The 13,992-nt window shown below is 32.9% G+C and overlaps 1 long non-coding RNA gene across 1 annotated transcript; it reads right to left on the bottom strand.

The window, feature by feature from the left end:
* Positions 1-1,224: 1,224 nt before the first annotated feature.
* Positions 1,225-4,040, bottom strand: LOC114076416. Its single transcript, XR_003577328.1, has 2 exons — positions 3,750-4,040; positions 1,225-3,317 (listed from the first exon to the last, which is right to left on the bottom strand). It is a non-coding gene; the product is annotated as an uncharacterized LOC114076416 (long non-coding RNA).
* Between the last annotated feature and the right edge of the window lie 9,952 nt (positions 4,041-13,992).

The raw sequence follows: 13,992 nt of genomic DNA, 5'->3' as shown, positions 1-13,992 counted from the left end.
TGTAAACGTAAGTATTGTAATATAATAATTTACTATATATTTTTTATGTTGTGTGAGGCATGAACATGCTGATTTTTGCTACATGGAAGTTTGTAATACTCTCGTTATTTCGTCTTTAAATATGACGATAATATATACATGAAAGCTTGTCGGTCTTGCTTCATAAATTTTGGGAGATTTTTTTCTTCTTTAGTTGAAATTTTGTGCCATATAAATTTTTGACCTCAATTATATATTTCAAGTGGGAAAAATGAACATCCTAACTAAATTATTCGTTATGAATCTAATCCCTGAACTAGATAAAAAAAATCAGTATACCTTTGTTCATCTCTTTTAAATGTCGCAAGAATTAAATTCGATTTCTTGTCAAGTTGTAGTATCTCTCGGAAAGGGGCGCCACAATTTTTGGTATCAGAGCCTAGGTTTGTAATTCTAGGATTTTTGTTGTGAGCTACTTGTATAGATATTTTCTTTTGAAAAGGTTCCATTCAGAGTTCATGTTCTCTTACATGGTTTGTCATATCCTTATTGCATATAGAGTGCACATATATCATGTACATGTCCTTAAGGCACTGTGATCTTCCCTTTTGAAGGAATTAAGTTATGGTCACTTCTTTTAACCGACCTATGGAAGCTGCTTGTGAAGGTTCAGGTACCTCTATTTCCCAACCTTATGCATAGGAAGGGGTTGGAGAACATGTCTCGAATGAGTATGTTCCCCACACTAGCGGGTTTGAAGTTGGAAACCATCAACGTGTAAGAGCTGGTTCACATCCTCATATGAGTCATGCTATCAAACCATGAATCCTCCTTTCCACCACATGGCTTAAATCGATGCACGATACCAATGGGATTAACTTTGAGAAAATCAGAAAAATGGGTGTGTTTTATTTAAAGAAAAATCTTTATTTGTTTTTAGAATTGCTTTCTTTATTTTTAAGAAAAATCAAGAAAAACTTTGTTTTCATAAGATATAAACAGGAAACCTAACGAAAACTATAAAGGGGGTTCCGGAGTTCATATTTATATTTTAATAAGGAGTTTAAGACACCTAAAATATCCGTTAATACGGTTTTCCGACAACTAACTTATTTGGCTAAAACATTATAAATTAAACATAACTTGAATTGAAGATTTTATTCAGAATTGCAAAAATTTAAATTATAACCCTTTATCTAAGTGAATCAACAACTTGCAAAAACTATTTGTTATAACTTTTAAGACTTCTTAATGCCGATCGATTTAGTTGATACGTTGAAAAAAATAGCAGCGTCTTGCGGGGATTTTCAATTTCTAACCCCAAGCTGAGGATAACTAATTACAAAAAAGTATATGGAAAAGTAAAAGAGAGAGAGAGAGGGAGAGAGAGGGTTGGATCCATATACTGGTTTTATCCGCCAGGACTGGTATTTAGACCTATTTTCCATTGGGTTTTTGACCAATTCCGTTTTGGGGATATTGGACCAAATTTGTCACCTTATATACCTGTCCTAGACTAGATAAAATAGTAAATAATAAATAAGAAAATTGACAAGGGTCTTAGGCCTAACACAACAAAATACAAAATATGAAAAAAAATTGAGCCTTTTAGCCCAATCTTTTCAAATTGGTTTTGTTTCAACTTCTTCCAGTTTCGGGGCTTCAATCTCTTATTTGATGCTGGCTTACTCAGTGAGAGGCTATGAATCTTTAAGACTCTCTCGAAATGTGAGGAAAATGAACAAGAGTTCATAGCGAACTCGGACGGATTTCACATGCAAACAAAATAATGGTAAGGAATTAGCATACGAAGAAGTAAAATAAATGAGATGTAACTTAAATAAGACGGAACTAAAAGATGAAATCCACTTAAGAAATTCAAAATAGGCAGAAAAGAAACGACTCCAAAAAAAAATCAGAGGAGCCAAATTAATAATGACAAAGTTAATAAAAAAGATAAATATCTGCACACATATTTGTAAATATATACTATATATATATATTACATTCCGGAGAATAAATAATTAATAACCAACAAACACTCAAAATATTAAAACCAACATGCTGCATAATTATCAAATAAAATATCACATGCTTTGGTCTAATCACATCTATTTAATGCGATCTAACAATTTTAACATGGATAAACGCAAAATTGTAAAAGAAACGGATGTTGTTAAGCAAAACACCACATAGGTAATTGAAATAGATAACAAACTAACAACCGTAAAGATATCTTCAAATTTTGGCAAAGATAGAAGAGCCACTGATATTCTAACGGGCAGCAAACAACTAAAAAATATCAGAGAAAAAATTGTACATGAGAAAATAAATTTACAGGAAGTTGTGTAGAGCAAAATTCGTGAACCATCTACAATACATTGAAGATGAATAGGAGAAGCATAGTTGGCGTATTAGCGCAATACTAAATCAGGGGACTACTCTAAATAAAAATGAACTTCTTGTGCGGATTTTATAATTGGGTAAATTATAGCATTAAGGGATCAAACATGCAGAGTTATTAGTAATCAAATGCAGAAGGGACAAATAACACCATACTTCCTAAAACTTCATAGAAAGTCAATAGCAATTTTTACAAATGGGTTTAACGAAAGAAACTAAGTAGCAAAATAAACATGCATATACATATTGAGGAAAAAAGAATATTAGAGGAAGATATATTGTAGCAACACTAGCAACAATGTGTAGAGCTAAATAGAAAAATTACGACAAATCCTCAGCCCGAGAAACAGAGAAAAATCACAACTCTAAATAAATAAAGATGTACTGCAGACTGAAACTACACATCTTCTGATAGAAAGAGCAAGGATACAATGACACATTAATAACCACACATATAGAAGTTGATTTTCAGAAAAATAGCATAAGTCTTTAAGCATAACAACATGGGATAATAACCATCTCAAATGCAACATGTCCGAATACTTAATCACTAAAAATATGGGGTAACATAGACCCAATGACATTAATTAGTAGAAGTGAAAAATGGAATAATGGACATAACCCCAAAGTAGCCAGAGAATACCGAAGCTAGATGCAAACATAAGAAACTCGACTAGATCGACTAATTGAATCATATAAGGACAAATATCACATCGAATCCATTACAAACCAACGATGACTAATAGGAAAACAACCATATACAAAACATCTTTTCGACACTTGAAAAGACTCACAATAACCAAGAAGTAAGCAGCACACACACTAAATAAATAGGGAGGTTGAACTGAAATGGAGTTTACCTTTCACGAGCTAGCGAACAGGGACGAGGCTAGTAGAAAGAAACGACCTCCACCACGTGCATGCGACTCCGAGAACTCCAAAGAAGGAAAAACCAAATCATGTAAGAGCAAAAATCTGTATTTCTGAACTCTATCACCTCAAGATCTCGAATATATTTATGTATCAATGTGTATTTCTAACAGTATTAGCTGAAAATCTTTCCCAAATAGTTTTCAACATTTTATCTAATATTTTTTAAACTAAAAAAACTCCAACCTTCTTAAATATATTTTTTTTACGAACTAATATCAACTGTCTATGTAACTCGCTGTTTTCCAATTAAATGAAATTCCCCCTCCTAACAAAATGAGAGAAAAGATGTGTTTAAGGGAGGAAATTAAGGCTTCATTATGGGCAGAAAGGGTGAACAATGGATGAGAACCTAGGCCCAATCCTCAAAATTCAAAATTCAAAAACGTTTCACTAACCAGGGAAGACACCTTTTCTTTAAAATTTCAATTACTTACCCAAAGTGGAAAAGGGAAATCGACGTCTTTGATCGCACCACTCGTCTTTGACATGCTACGTGGAGTGATCTCCTGCTGGCGAGGACGAAGCAGCACTGCTTTTGCTGCTATGATGGTACGATTGAGAGGGACACGAGAAAGAATACAAGAAAATTGTACCCTGCGTTTACTGTACACATGCACGGCGTGAAGCTGTCGCTGCTTTGGGAGACGATGAGTTATTTTGGGAGAGAAAATGGATGGACCGGGTCGGGACTTGGGAGCTGGGTCGGAGGGGTTTGGAAAGAGAGTAGGATGGACTTGAATTGATGGAAGGTCGTTGGGTTGGGCCTGCTGATTTGGAGTTGCTGGAAATTGGTTAATGGGAAAGAAATTGGGGCCTGGGTTAGTGAAAATCTGAAAAAGGGCCCAGTTTTCGGTCTTTTTAGTTAAGGAGATTACTTATTTAGAAAAATTAAATTTTAATTGGCCAATTTTATTAAATTTTAAATTAGATGAATTAATGTATATCAAATAACTAGTTTTCTTACTTTTCACAAGCTAAAATAATTAATTTAAATACAAATTAAAGACTCAAAGGGTAACTAACAATTTGGAAAAAATTAATTTGATAAGTAAAAGTAAAATCTCTCTGAGACCTGTTTAAAATATTTATAAACTAAATTAATTATATAAAAGAATATAAAAGATATACGTCAATTAAAAAATTATAAGAAGTGACTAAAGCTACTTTAAAAAGATTTGAAAAACATTTCGCATTTTGTAAAGTCAATTATTTTAACTTTTTTGGAATATTAAGAAGCTTGATAGTTAATATATACTGGGGATGGTTTTCTTACTTTTCACAAGCTAAAATAATTAATTTAAATACAAATTAAAGACTCAAAGGGTAACTAACAATTTGGAAAAAATTAATTTGATAAGTAAAAGTAAAATCTCTCTGAGACCTGTTTAAAATATTTATAAACTAAATTAATTATATAAAAGAATATAAAAGATATACGTCAATTAAAAAATTATAAGAAGTGACTAAAGCTACTTTAAAAAGATTTGAAAAACATTTCGCATTTTGTAAAGTCAATTATTTTAACTTTTTTGGAATATTAAGAAGCTTGATAGTTAATATATACTGGGGATGGTTTTCTTACTTTTCACAAGCTAAAATAATTAATTTAAATACAAATTAAAGACTCAAAGGGTAACTAACAATTTGGAAAAAATTAATTTGATAAGTAAAAGTAAAATCTCTCTGAGACCTGTTTAAAATATTTATAAACTAAATTAATTATATAAAAGAATATAAAAGATATACGTCAATTAAAAAATTATAAGAAGTGACTAAAGCTACTTTAAAAAGATTTGAAAAACATTTCGCATTTTGTAAAGTCAATTATTTTAACTTTTTTGGAATATTAAGAAGCTTGATAGTTAATATATACTGGGGAGGGTCAAAATTGGGTGTCAACAGGGTGGAGTGAAGTTTGAAAGTACTATTGATCCTATTGATGCTGAACAATGGCTAGATCGCATGGAGAGGGGGTTTGAGCAGTTGGAGTGTTCAGATGTTGTGAAATTTAAGTATGCAATTTAACTATTATAAAAGGATGCTTATGATTGGTGGGTAAGTGTTCCAAACTCCAAGGTAAAACTTCCAGTTTTTACTTGTCATAATTTTCCTAAGGAATTTCGCATGAAGTATGTACCACTGGCTTATTGTGATGCTAAGAAAAAAAATAGTTTTTGAATCCAAGGCAAAGAGGCATGTCTATGGCTAAATATGAACAAAAGTTTCTAAGGCTGAGTATTATTAAAGAGGAAAAAGAAAAGTGCACGAAATTTGAAGATGGTTTAAATGATTCCATTAGGATGAAGGGGCGATCCTGCAACATGAGAACTTTTGTACATTAGTGTCTGCTGCTTTTACATTGGAACAACATGATAAAGAAGAAAATAGTAGAAATGAAAACAAACTCTGAAAGCCTAGACCTGATTTTGGAGGTCCATCAAAAAGGGGAAGGTTCGATAATTCTAAGGCTAACAGTAATAATAGGCCAGCTCAACAGAAGCAAAACAGATCGAATTTTTCTACAACTAACACTCCAAATTATTGTCAAGGCAAGCCTTGTGATTCCACTTGTCCGCAATGTGGAAATAATAGTTAGGGTACTTGTAGGTGAGCCTCTGGTGCATGTTTTAATTATGGGAGCTTTGATCATAAAGTGAAGGACTTTCCTAATCCTAATAATGCTCCTTCCTCGAAAACCGAAGGTTCGGTTCATAAGTCTTTTGTTAATACTCCTCAAACTGACAAAGGTGCAAGGCCTAGAAACACCAAGCAGCAGGTGCAAGTGGAGCTAATCAAGCTAGTGGACGAAAGGGTATTACACAAGCTTATTCTATGAGGCAGAGGGATGACCAAGATTGACAAGACGCGGTTGTCGGTAAATTTTCACTTATTTGTCTTGTGTGTGTTTACATTGTTTGATCTTGGTTTTACACATTCCTATATTTTTTTATCACTTGTCCTTCCTGAAAATGTGAAATCCATTAAACTTAATTATGATGTGCTAGGTGAAAGTACATTGGGTTAGCAGGTTGTGTGTAGTAAAATTTATCATAATTATCCCTTCGTGATTCAAAATCTCGTCTTCCCTTCTAATTCGATTGAAATACCCTTCAAGGATTTTGATTTTACTATCGAGACGGACTGGCTTTATAAATATAATGCAGTCATAGATTTTAGGTCAAAGCTTGTGACTTTTAAAGATCCTACATGTTCACATAACATCATACAAGGTGAAAGATCTTTGACATCTAGTATTATTTATGTGGCCTTGGCAAGAAAGTTGAAGCGTCATGATTGTGGGGCATACTTTGCTCACATAGTTGATACACAATTTGAGAGTCCTTGTATTAAGGACATAGTTGTTGTATGTGATTTTCCAGAAGTCTTTTCAGAGAACCTTCCTATATTTCCCCCGGAGAGAGTGGTTGAATTTCCAATCGAGCTTATTCTAGATCTAACCCTATTTCCTGCAGTCTTTATAGAATGGTGCTAGAAGAATTAAGATAATTGAAATCTCAATTGCAAGAACTTCTTGAGAAATATTTTATTAGACCTAGTATTTCTCCTTGAGGAGCCTTGTTTATTTGTAAAGTATAAAGATAACACATTTAGGCTCTGTGTTGACTATAGACAATTGAACAGAATAACAATAAAGAATAGATATCCACTGCCAAGTATTGATGATTTTTTGACCAATTGAAGGGTTCTAAAGAATTCTCAAAGATCGATTTAAGGTCTGGATATCACCAACTGCGTGTTAGAGAGAATGATATCCTAAACAAACTTTTAGAACTAGGTATAGTTATTATGAATTTTTGTTGATGCCATTTGGATTGACAAATGCTCTTGCGGTACTTATGGATCTAATGAATCGAATATTCAAGCCTTATCTTGATCAGTTTGTGGTTGTTTTTATAACTGATATTTTAATATATTCTAGAAGTAGTGAAGCCCATGATAAACAACTACGGATTAATTTTAAGATTTTGAAGGAAAAATAAATTTATGCGAAACTTTCTATGTGTCAATTTTGGTTTGATGAGGTGTATTTTTTGGGATATGTTGTATCAAGTGAAGGTGTGAAGGTTGATCCTAGTAAGATACTAGTTGTTGTTGAAAGGAGAACTCCCAGAAGTCCGACTGAGATAAGAAGTTTCTTGGGCTTAGTAGTATATGATAGAAGTTTTGTGAAAGGATTCTCCATTATTGACTCCCCTTTGACTAAATTCTTGCAGAAGGAAGTAAAGTTTATTTAGGATGAAAAATGCTAGAAGAGCTTTGAAACTCTCAAATCCTTGCTGACTCAAGTGCTTATACTTACTCTACCAATTGAAGGGAAAGAATATGTAGTGTATAGTGATGCTTCTCACAATGGTCTAGGATGCATTTTGCTGCAAGAAGGGAAGGTATTATTTTATGCCTCTCAGAAATAAAATCCGCACGAATTGAATTATCGTACTCATGATGTTGAACTTGCTTCTATAGTGTTAGCTTTTTAAATTCGGCGACAATGTTAGTATGGAGAGAAATGTCATATATTCACTGATCACAAGATCTTAAAGTACTTAGGTACTCAAATGGAGCTGAACCTAACAAAGCGTAGATGGCTTGAACTCATCAAGGATTATGACTGCACGATTGGTTATCATCTAGATAAGCTAATATGGTTGCCGATGCCTTATGTCAAAAATCTTTGTCAAGCATTTCTTTGAGTCCTTTATCATTGCTCCTTGAGTTAAGAGTCATGAATTTTTTTTACACCTGATTCAAATGGTTCAACTATTGCTGATTTACAAGTAAAGTCAATATTACTTTAACAAGCGAAGCAAGCACAAAATTTAGATGAGAAACTTGTAAAATTGACTAGAGAGTTCCAAAATGGGGAGAATCTTGATTTTACATTAACAAAGGATGGTGTCTTACTTAATCAAAATAGGTTATGTGTCACTAATGATGACAACTTGAGGAGACAAATATTGAAAGAAGTACATACTTCACCATATGCAATGCATTTTGGAGGTACAAAGACAGCTTATCAATGAAAATTATTGGTGGAATGGTATGAAGAGAGACATTGCATATATTCATTTGAAAATGTCTGGTTTGTCAAAAAGTAAAGGCAGAACATCAAGTCCCGGTTTGTATACTATAGCCCTTGTCGATGCCAGAATAGAAATGGGAGATAATAACTACGGACTTTGTTTGTGGACTTCCTAGCACTCAGAGAAATCATGATTCAATATGGGTGATTGTTCATAGGCTTACAAAGAGTTCTCGTTTCATAGAAATTAGAATGGATTACTCACTTAAGCGTTTAGCCGAGTTGTACATTAATGAGATTTTAAGAATATATGGGATCCCTATGTTTATTGTTTTTGAACGAGACCCAAGGTTAACATCTAGATTTTGGGGCAGTTTGCAGGAAGCTTTGGGTAATAAGTTGAAATTTAGCACTTCATTCCATCCTCAGACAGACGGCTAGTCGAAAAGAGTGATACAAATTTTGGAGGAAATGCTTCGAGTTTGCTTTATTGAGTTTGAGGGTAGTTGGGACAAACACTTGGCTTTGATAGAGTTTGCTTACAATAATAGCTACCAATCAAGTATTGAAATGCGTCCCTATGAATCCTTATATGGAAGAAAATGTTGGATCCCTCTTTGTTAGAGTGAAATTGGTGAAAGAAATCTTATTGGTCCTGAAATAATGCAGCAAACCGAGGACAAGGTGAACATTATGAAGGTATTTTAAAGATTTCTTCTGATAGATAAAAGTCTTACACTGATCTTAAAAGGAGTGACGTTGAATATCAAGTTGGAGATAAAGTATTCTTAAAGGTGTCTCCATTGAAAAAAATATGAAATTTTGACAAAAAGGAAAACATAGTCCCCTACTTATTGGACCGTATAAGATAATTTAAAGGGCTAACCCAGTTGGATATAAATTGGCTTTACCTCCGGAGTTAGACAAGATCCACAATATCGTCCATGTTTCTATGCTCCGAAGATACCGTTCTGATCCATCTCATATTCTTCCAGTTGAATCTATCTAGGTTAATCTTGACATGACGTATAATGAAGAACCTATCCTAATACAAGCTCGGGAAGTAAAGCAACTTAAGAACAAGAGAATCCTGATTAGTAAAGGTACTTTGGATGAACCATTATGGAAAAGAAGCTACCTGGGAAAGAGAAGAAGACATGAGGAGAGAATATCCGCACTTGTTTTGGGACTAGCCTAACGTGAATTTTGAGACGAAATTTCTTTAAGGGGGAGAGATTTGTAACACCCCTAAGATACTAGACTCTGATTTACAAGTCAACACCATTGCTTAATTGCAATAAGGTGTTTTATACTCATTTTGGGAACTTGAAATTTTGTGATAATTGTAAACGTTCCTAACATAAATTGTTATCATAATTTAAGGTATTGTATGGGGGTATTTAAGTAAATTGACTAATTAGAATTTCTTAGATGTTGAATTTTTTTGTATCAAGTATATATATAGGAGTATATGTAAGCATTTTCAGGCAGCATACAATAATTTGGGCAACACCCTTTTGGTGACATATGTATGCGTGACTAAGCTTCAATCTCTATAGAATACATTTGGACACCCCCTCTTGTGATTTTGTTTCAGCTTAATCTTAAGAACATTATACATTAGTTAAATAGTTGTTCTTCAAAAATCAAAAGAAAAACTAGCTCCTTTTGTGTAGTCTTTTCTATTTTTAGCGTATCTTGTCTTATACACCTTCGTTTACAATAGATAAATATGATTTGGAAAGATAATTAATAGTTGTACAACTGTTATTCTTATTAAAAAAATCTAATTTTGTTGTTATGGATTCGAAATATGGGCCTCAACATAGGACAAGTTCTACTCCAGCTACTGGAATTAGAAATCTTGTTTGTTCAACTGTTAGTATTTTAATTATATCTTTTTTTACAAAACGTATTTTGAGGTTATTCTTGATTATTTGCAATCTTTATAGATGTACATACATCTTTTATGAAATTTATAAAGTCCATTTTTCGCCGTTTCCTATTTCAAAAGTAAGTTGTGACATGAAGTACTTTGGTTTGACAGAATCACTCTTTTGGGAGCTTTGTCTTGTTTGTACAGGCTAGGCTTACTTGTGGTGATTATTCTGTTTTACTTCGACATTACTGAGATACTTGGAATTAAATAAATTATTTAATTTTATTATTAAGGTTGTATCTACTCGTGAACATGTTGAGGACCTTCATACATTGGTTTGGCTACGGTCTGAACTCTTGAAGGTGTGTTGGACTGTTTCTTTACTAAAGTGTTCAGGTTTGGGTATAAACTTGTACTTGTACTATTTTTATCTGCTGGTATATCTAATATTTTATATTGGTACGTTGATTACCTCTTGTCACTTTGCATCGTGGTATTGTTGTCATTTAAGCCGGTAAAGACTCTTGTCTAACTCACTCACTTGTACAGATTGTTTGATCACGTGGCATTCTTGTTGAGAGTGGCTGTGACTTTGTCACTATTGGCATTCCTCTTGATTCGGATCATTTTCCATCTTTACTCTAGATTTTTAGTTCGTCTTAAGTATGGGAGTTGTCCATTTTATGTATGAACTAGAAAGCTATTTTTAATATGGTTCTTAGTTCTCTTGATTATTATTCTTTGACCCTTCTTAATACAGGGTGTCGACCCTTCTTGTTTCTGCTCATGCTTGGTGTGAAGACATGATGTATATATTCGGCGAGTCTTGCTATTGAACATCTGGGAAATTGTGCTATGAACGTTATTGACATTTGGATCTTTAATTATCAAACTTGATACTCTTTGTATATGGTTTACTTTATTTACTGATTATATTTAAATTATGCTACCCTTGACTTGAGAATGATGACTTGATGAATCTAAGAAAGCCGTATCTATAGTTTGTAAACCACTAAGCTTTATGCTTAGAGATAATTGTTTCTATCGTAGGGAATGTTCGAGAGGACGGTTAAAGTTGATCATTGAAGATGGAGATTTGGAAAGCCTTAAAGAAAGATCACACTTGCATATAGGCATATATAAATTTTGTATAAACCTTGGGACTTGTGCACGATCTATGTGTTGTATAATTACACTAGATTTTGAGGGCTCCTTTTGTCATGCCACCATGAGTTTTACTATAAGTATGCCTATAAAATTTTCTCTTTTTGGGGTGTGTAAACGTAAGTCTTGTAATATAATAATTTACTATATGTTTTGTAAGTTGTGTGAGGCATGAACATGCTGATTTTTGCTACATGGAAGTTGGTAATACTATTGTTATTTCGTCTTTAATGGTTAGGATAATATATGCATGAAGGCTTGACGGCGTTGCTTAACAGATTTTGGGAGGTTTTTTCGTTGTTAATTAAAATTTCGTGCCATATAAATTTTTGACGTCAATTAAATATTTAAAGCGGGCAAGATGCACATCCTTAACTAAATTATTCGTTATGAACCTAATCCCTCAACTAGATTAAAAAAATAAATCAGTATACCTTTGTTAATTTCTTTTAAATGTCGCAAGTATTAAATTAGATTTCTTGTCAAGTTGTAGTATCTCTCGGAAAGGGGAACTACACTCTTAGCATAATCGTCATGCAATAATGAACTTAAAATAATGCGGAAAATTTAGATATTTTATATATTGAAGCATTCTTAGATTTCTCACAAATCATATATGGAGTTTACAGACTCCTCGTTTATGGAGTTTACTTGGACTCCTCGTTTAGAAATATAAACGACTTATGATTATATTCTATACTGTCTCACAAAACCATCTATTTATAAGAGTTCATCACAAGTATACAAATATGTTCCTTAGCCCTTTAGACCCATTAGCCAATTTGAACAAATGTACATAAGAGAATATTGCTAAGTCTATCACATCAATAGAGAAATTATAAAGTGTTACCTAGTGGATATGTCCTCGAATATTTTAGGAACTACCACAATGTCTTGGAGAATAGAAATCCAAGCTTTTTTCAAGGATGTAGAAGAAAACCAATTAGCCGGAACCTATACTGATAATATAAAAGGGAGAACGGGGTTAGTACAATTAATTCACTAATGCATAAAAACCATTAAAACATGAGAAAGGCATAATTACATGTAAAGTATGCATTTATGAGCTTTTTGAAAGCCATTTATGTCATCAAGACAACACATAAGAATATACCCTGAAATGTCCAAAACTACAATAAAGGCATGACCTTAGAACTAACTGGGATGCACATGTGCAATGTAGACTTAGCATTCCTTACTACCAACCCTACCAAGCATTCTCATAGAAACCACCTTGGCCACGCACATTATATTTATTTTCATCACATACCAATAATCATAAGTGAAATGTACACATCATGAGAAACATTTGGATATAAGGATATCTTCACTTCAACTATTATCCATAAAACTTATATATTCTCATATTACTTCATGACTACAAACAACTCTCTATAACATCCCTCAAAGCTTACTAGTGCAATGAAGAAGTGAAGTCTCACACCCCCATTTGAACTTAGTCCACTTATTAGGACATAATACGTTAGTTTATAATTCATTTGTTACTTTATTATTAAGGGAAGATGAAACATAATCGAAGTAGACCATGAGTTTATCACTAGGATTAATTGATCTAGTTTATCACTAGGATTACCCAACCTCTTGAATTAAGGGAAGGGTATTTTCGTCATTGTCCAGATCCTCTCGGTGCTTAGTATACTTTCCCAACATTACTACCATTGTTTAATTATATCTACATGTGTGAAGAGTAATCCATCTTCGTTCTATATAATTTAAAATAAAGCTCTTATATTCATTAGGTGAGAATACACTTTCATCCTAGAATTAACATACATATGTGAGTAAGATTTTAACAATCTCAAAATAAAGTGTTTCCATGAGGACTATACTTTCAATAAACAAAAGAGATCAACTACATTATTCATAATTCCTACCAAACAATATGATAGGTTAATCAAATGATAACATCCCAATTACATTTCTTGCATCCTTTAATAAGTTATGTACCTTGCAAGAAAATTCAAAAAGTATGCACATTAAACTTCATCATATATAAAAACCCTAGAATTTACCCTTTGTTCAAGGTTAGGAATCAAGTATCATTTATCACCCCCATCTACCTCACAATACGCATGAAAAAAAGATTCTATAACTAGATGATCATCAAATGCAATGCGTCATGTTCATAGGTACTCAATTCATCCATCAACATTCAAGAAATTAGGTCATATCGTGCGCATGGGTTCATGGAATATTTTCACAATAGTAATCAGCAATTAATCCCAATATATTCATAATTCAAGGCATATAACATAAAGAAAACAATTTTGGATTGAAGTGATGGCTAGATCAAAAGCCCTAGTTTGTTGTGACAATATAGAATTCAAAAATACATGTTTTGAATGGCTTCATGGTGAAACTAATCCATGAATCAAAATCTCCATACCTTAATTAATGATTGCACACGAAATTGAAGTGAAAAACTTGAGAAATTGGTCTTCTTCTCACAGCTTCCTATGCTATTCAATATAGGTTGAGTTAGAGAGAGAATATGAAGAGAAGTGGGATAGATTTGGTGACTTTATTATATATATATATAATATATATATATATATATATATATATATATATA

Source organism: Solanum pennellii, chromosome 3, assembly GCF_001406875.1.
Source record: "Solanum pennellii chromosome 3, SPENNV200".
In the NCBI taxonomy this organism is placed as follows: domain Eukaryota; kingdom Viridiplantae; phylum Streptophyta; class Magnoliopsida; order Solanales; family Solanaceae; genus Solanum; species Solanum pennellii.
Note: the sequence above shows the minus strand (reverse complement) of the source record. Positions and strands in the feature narration are given on the sequence as shown.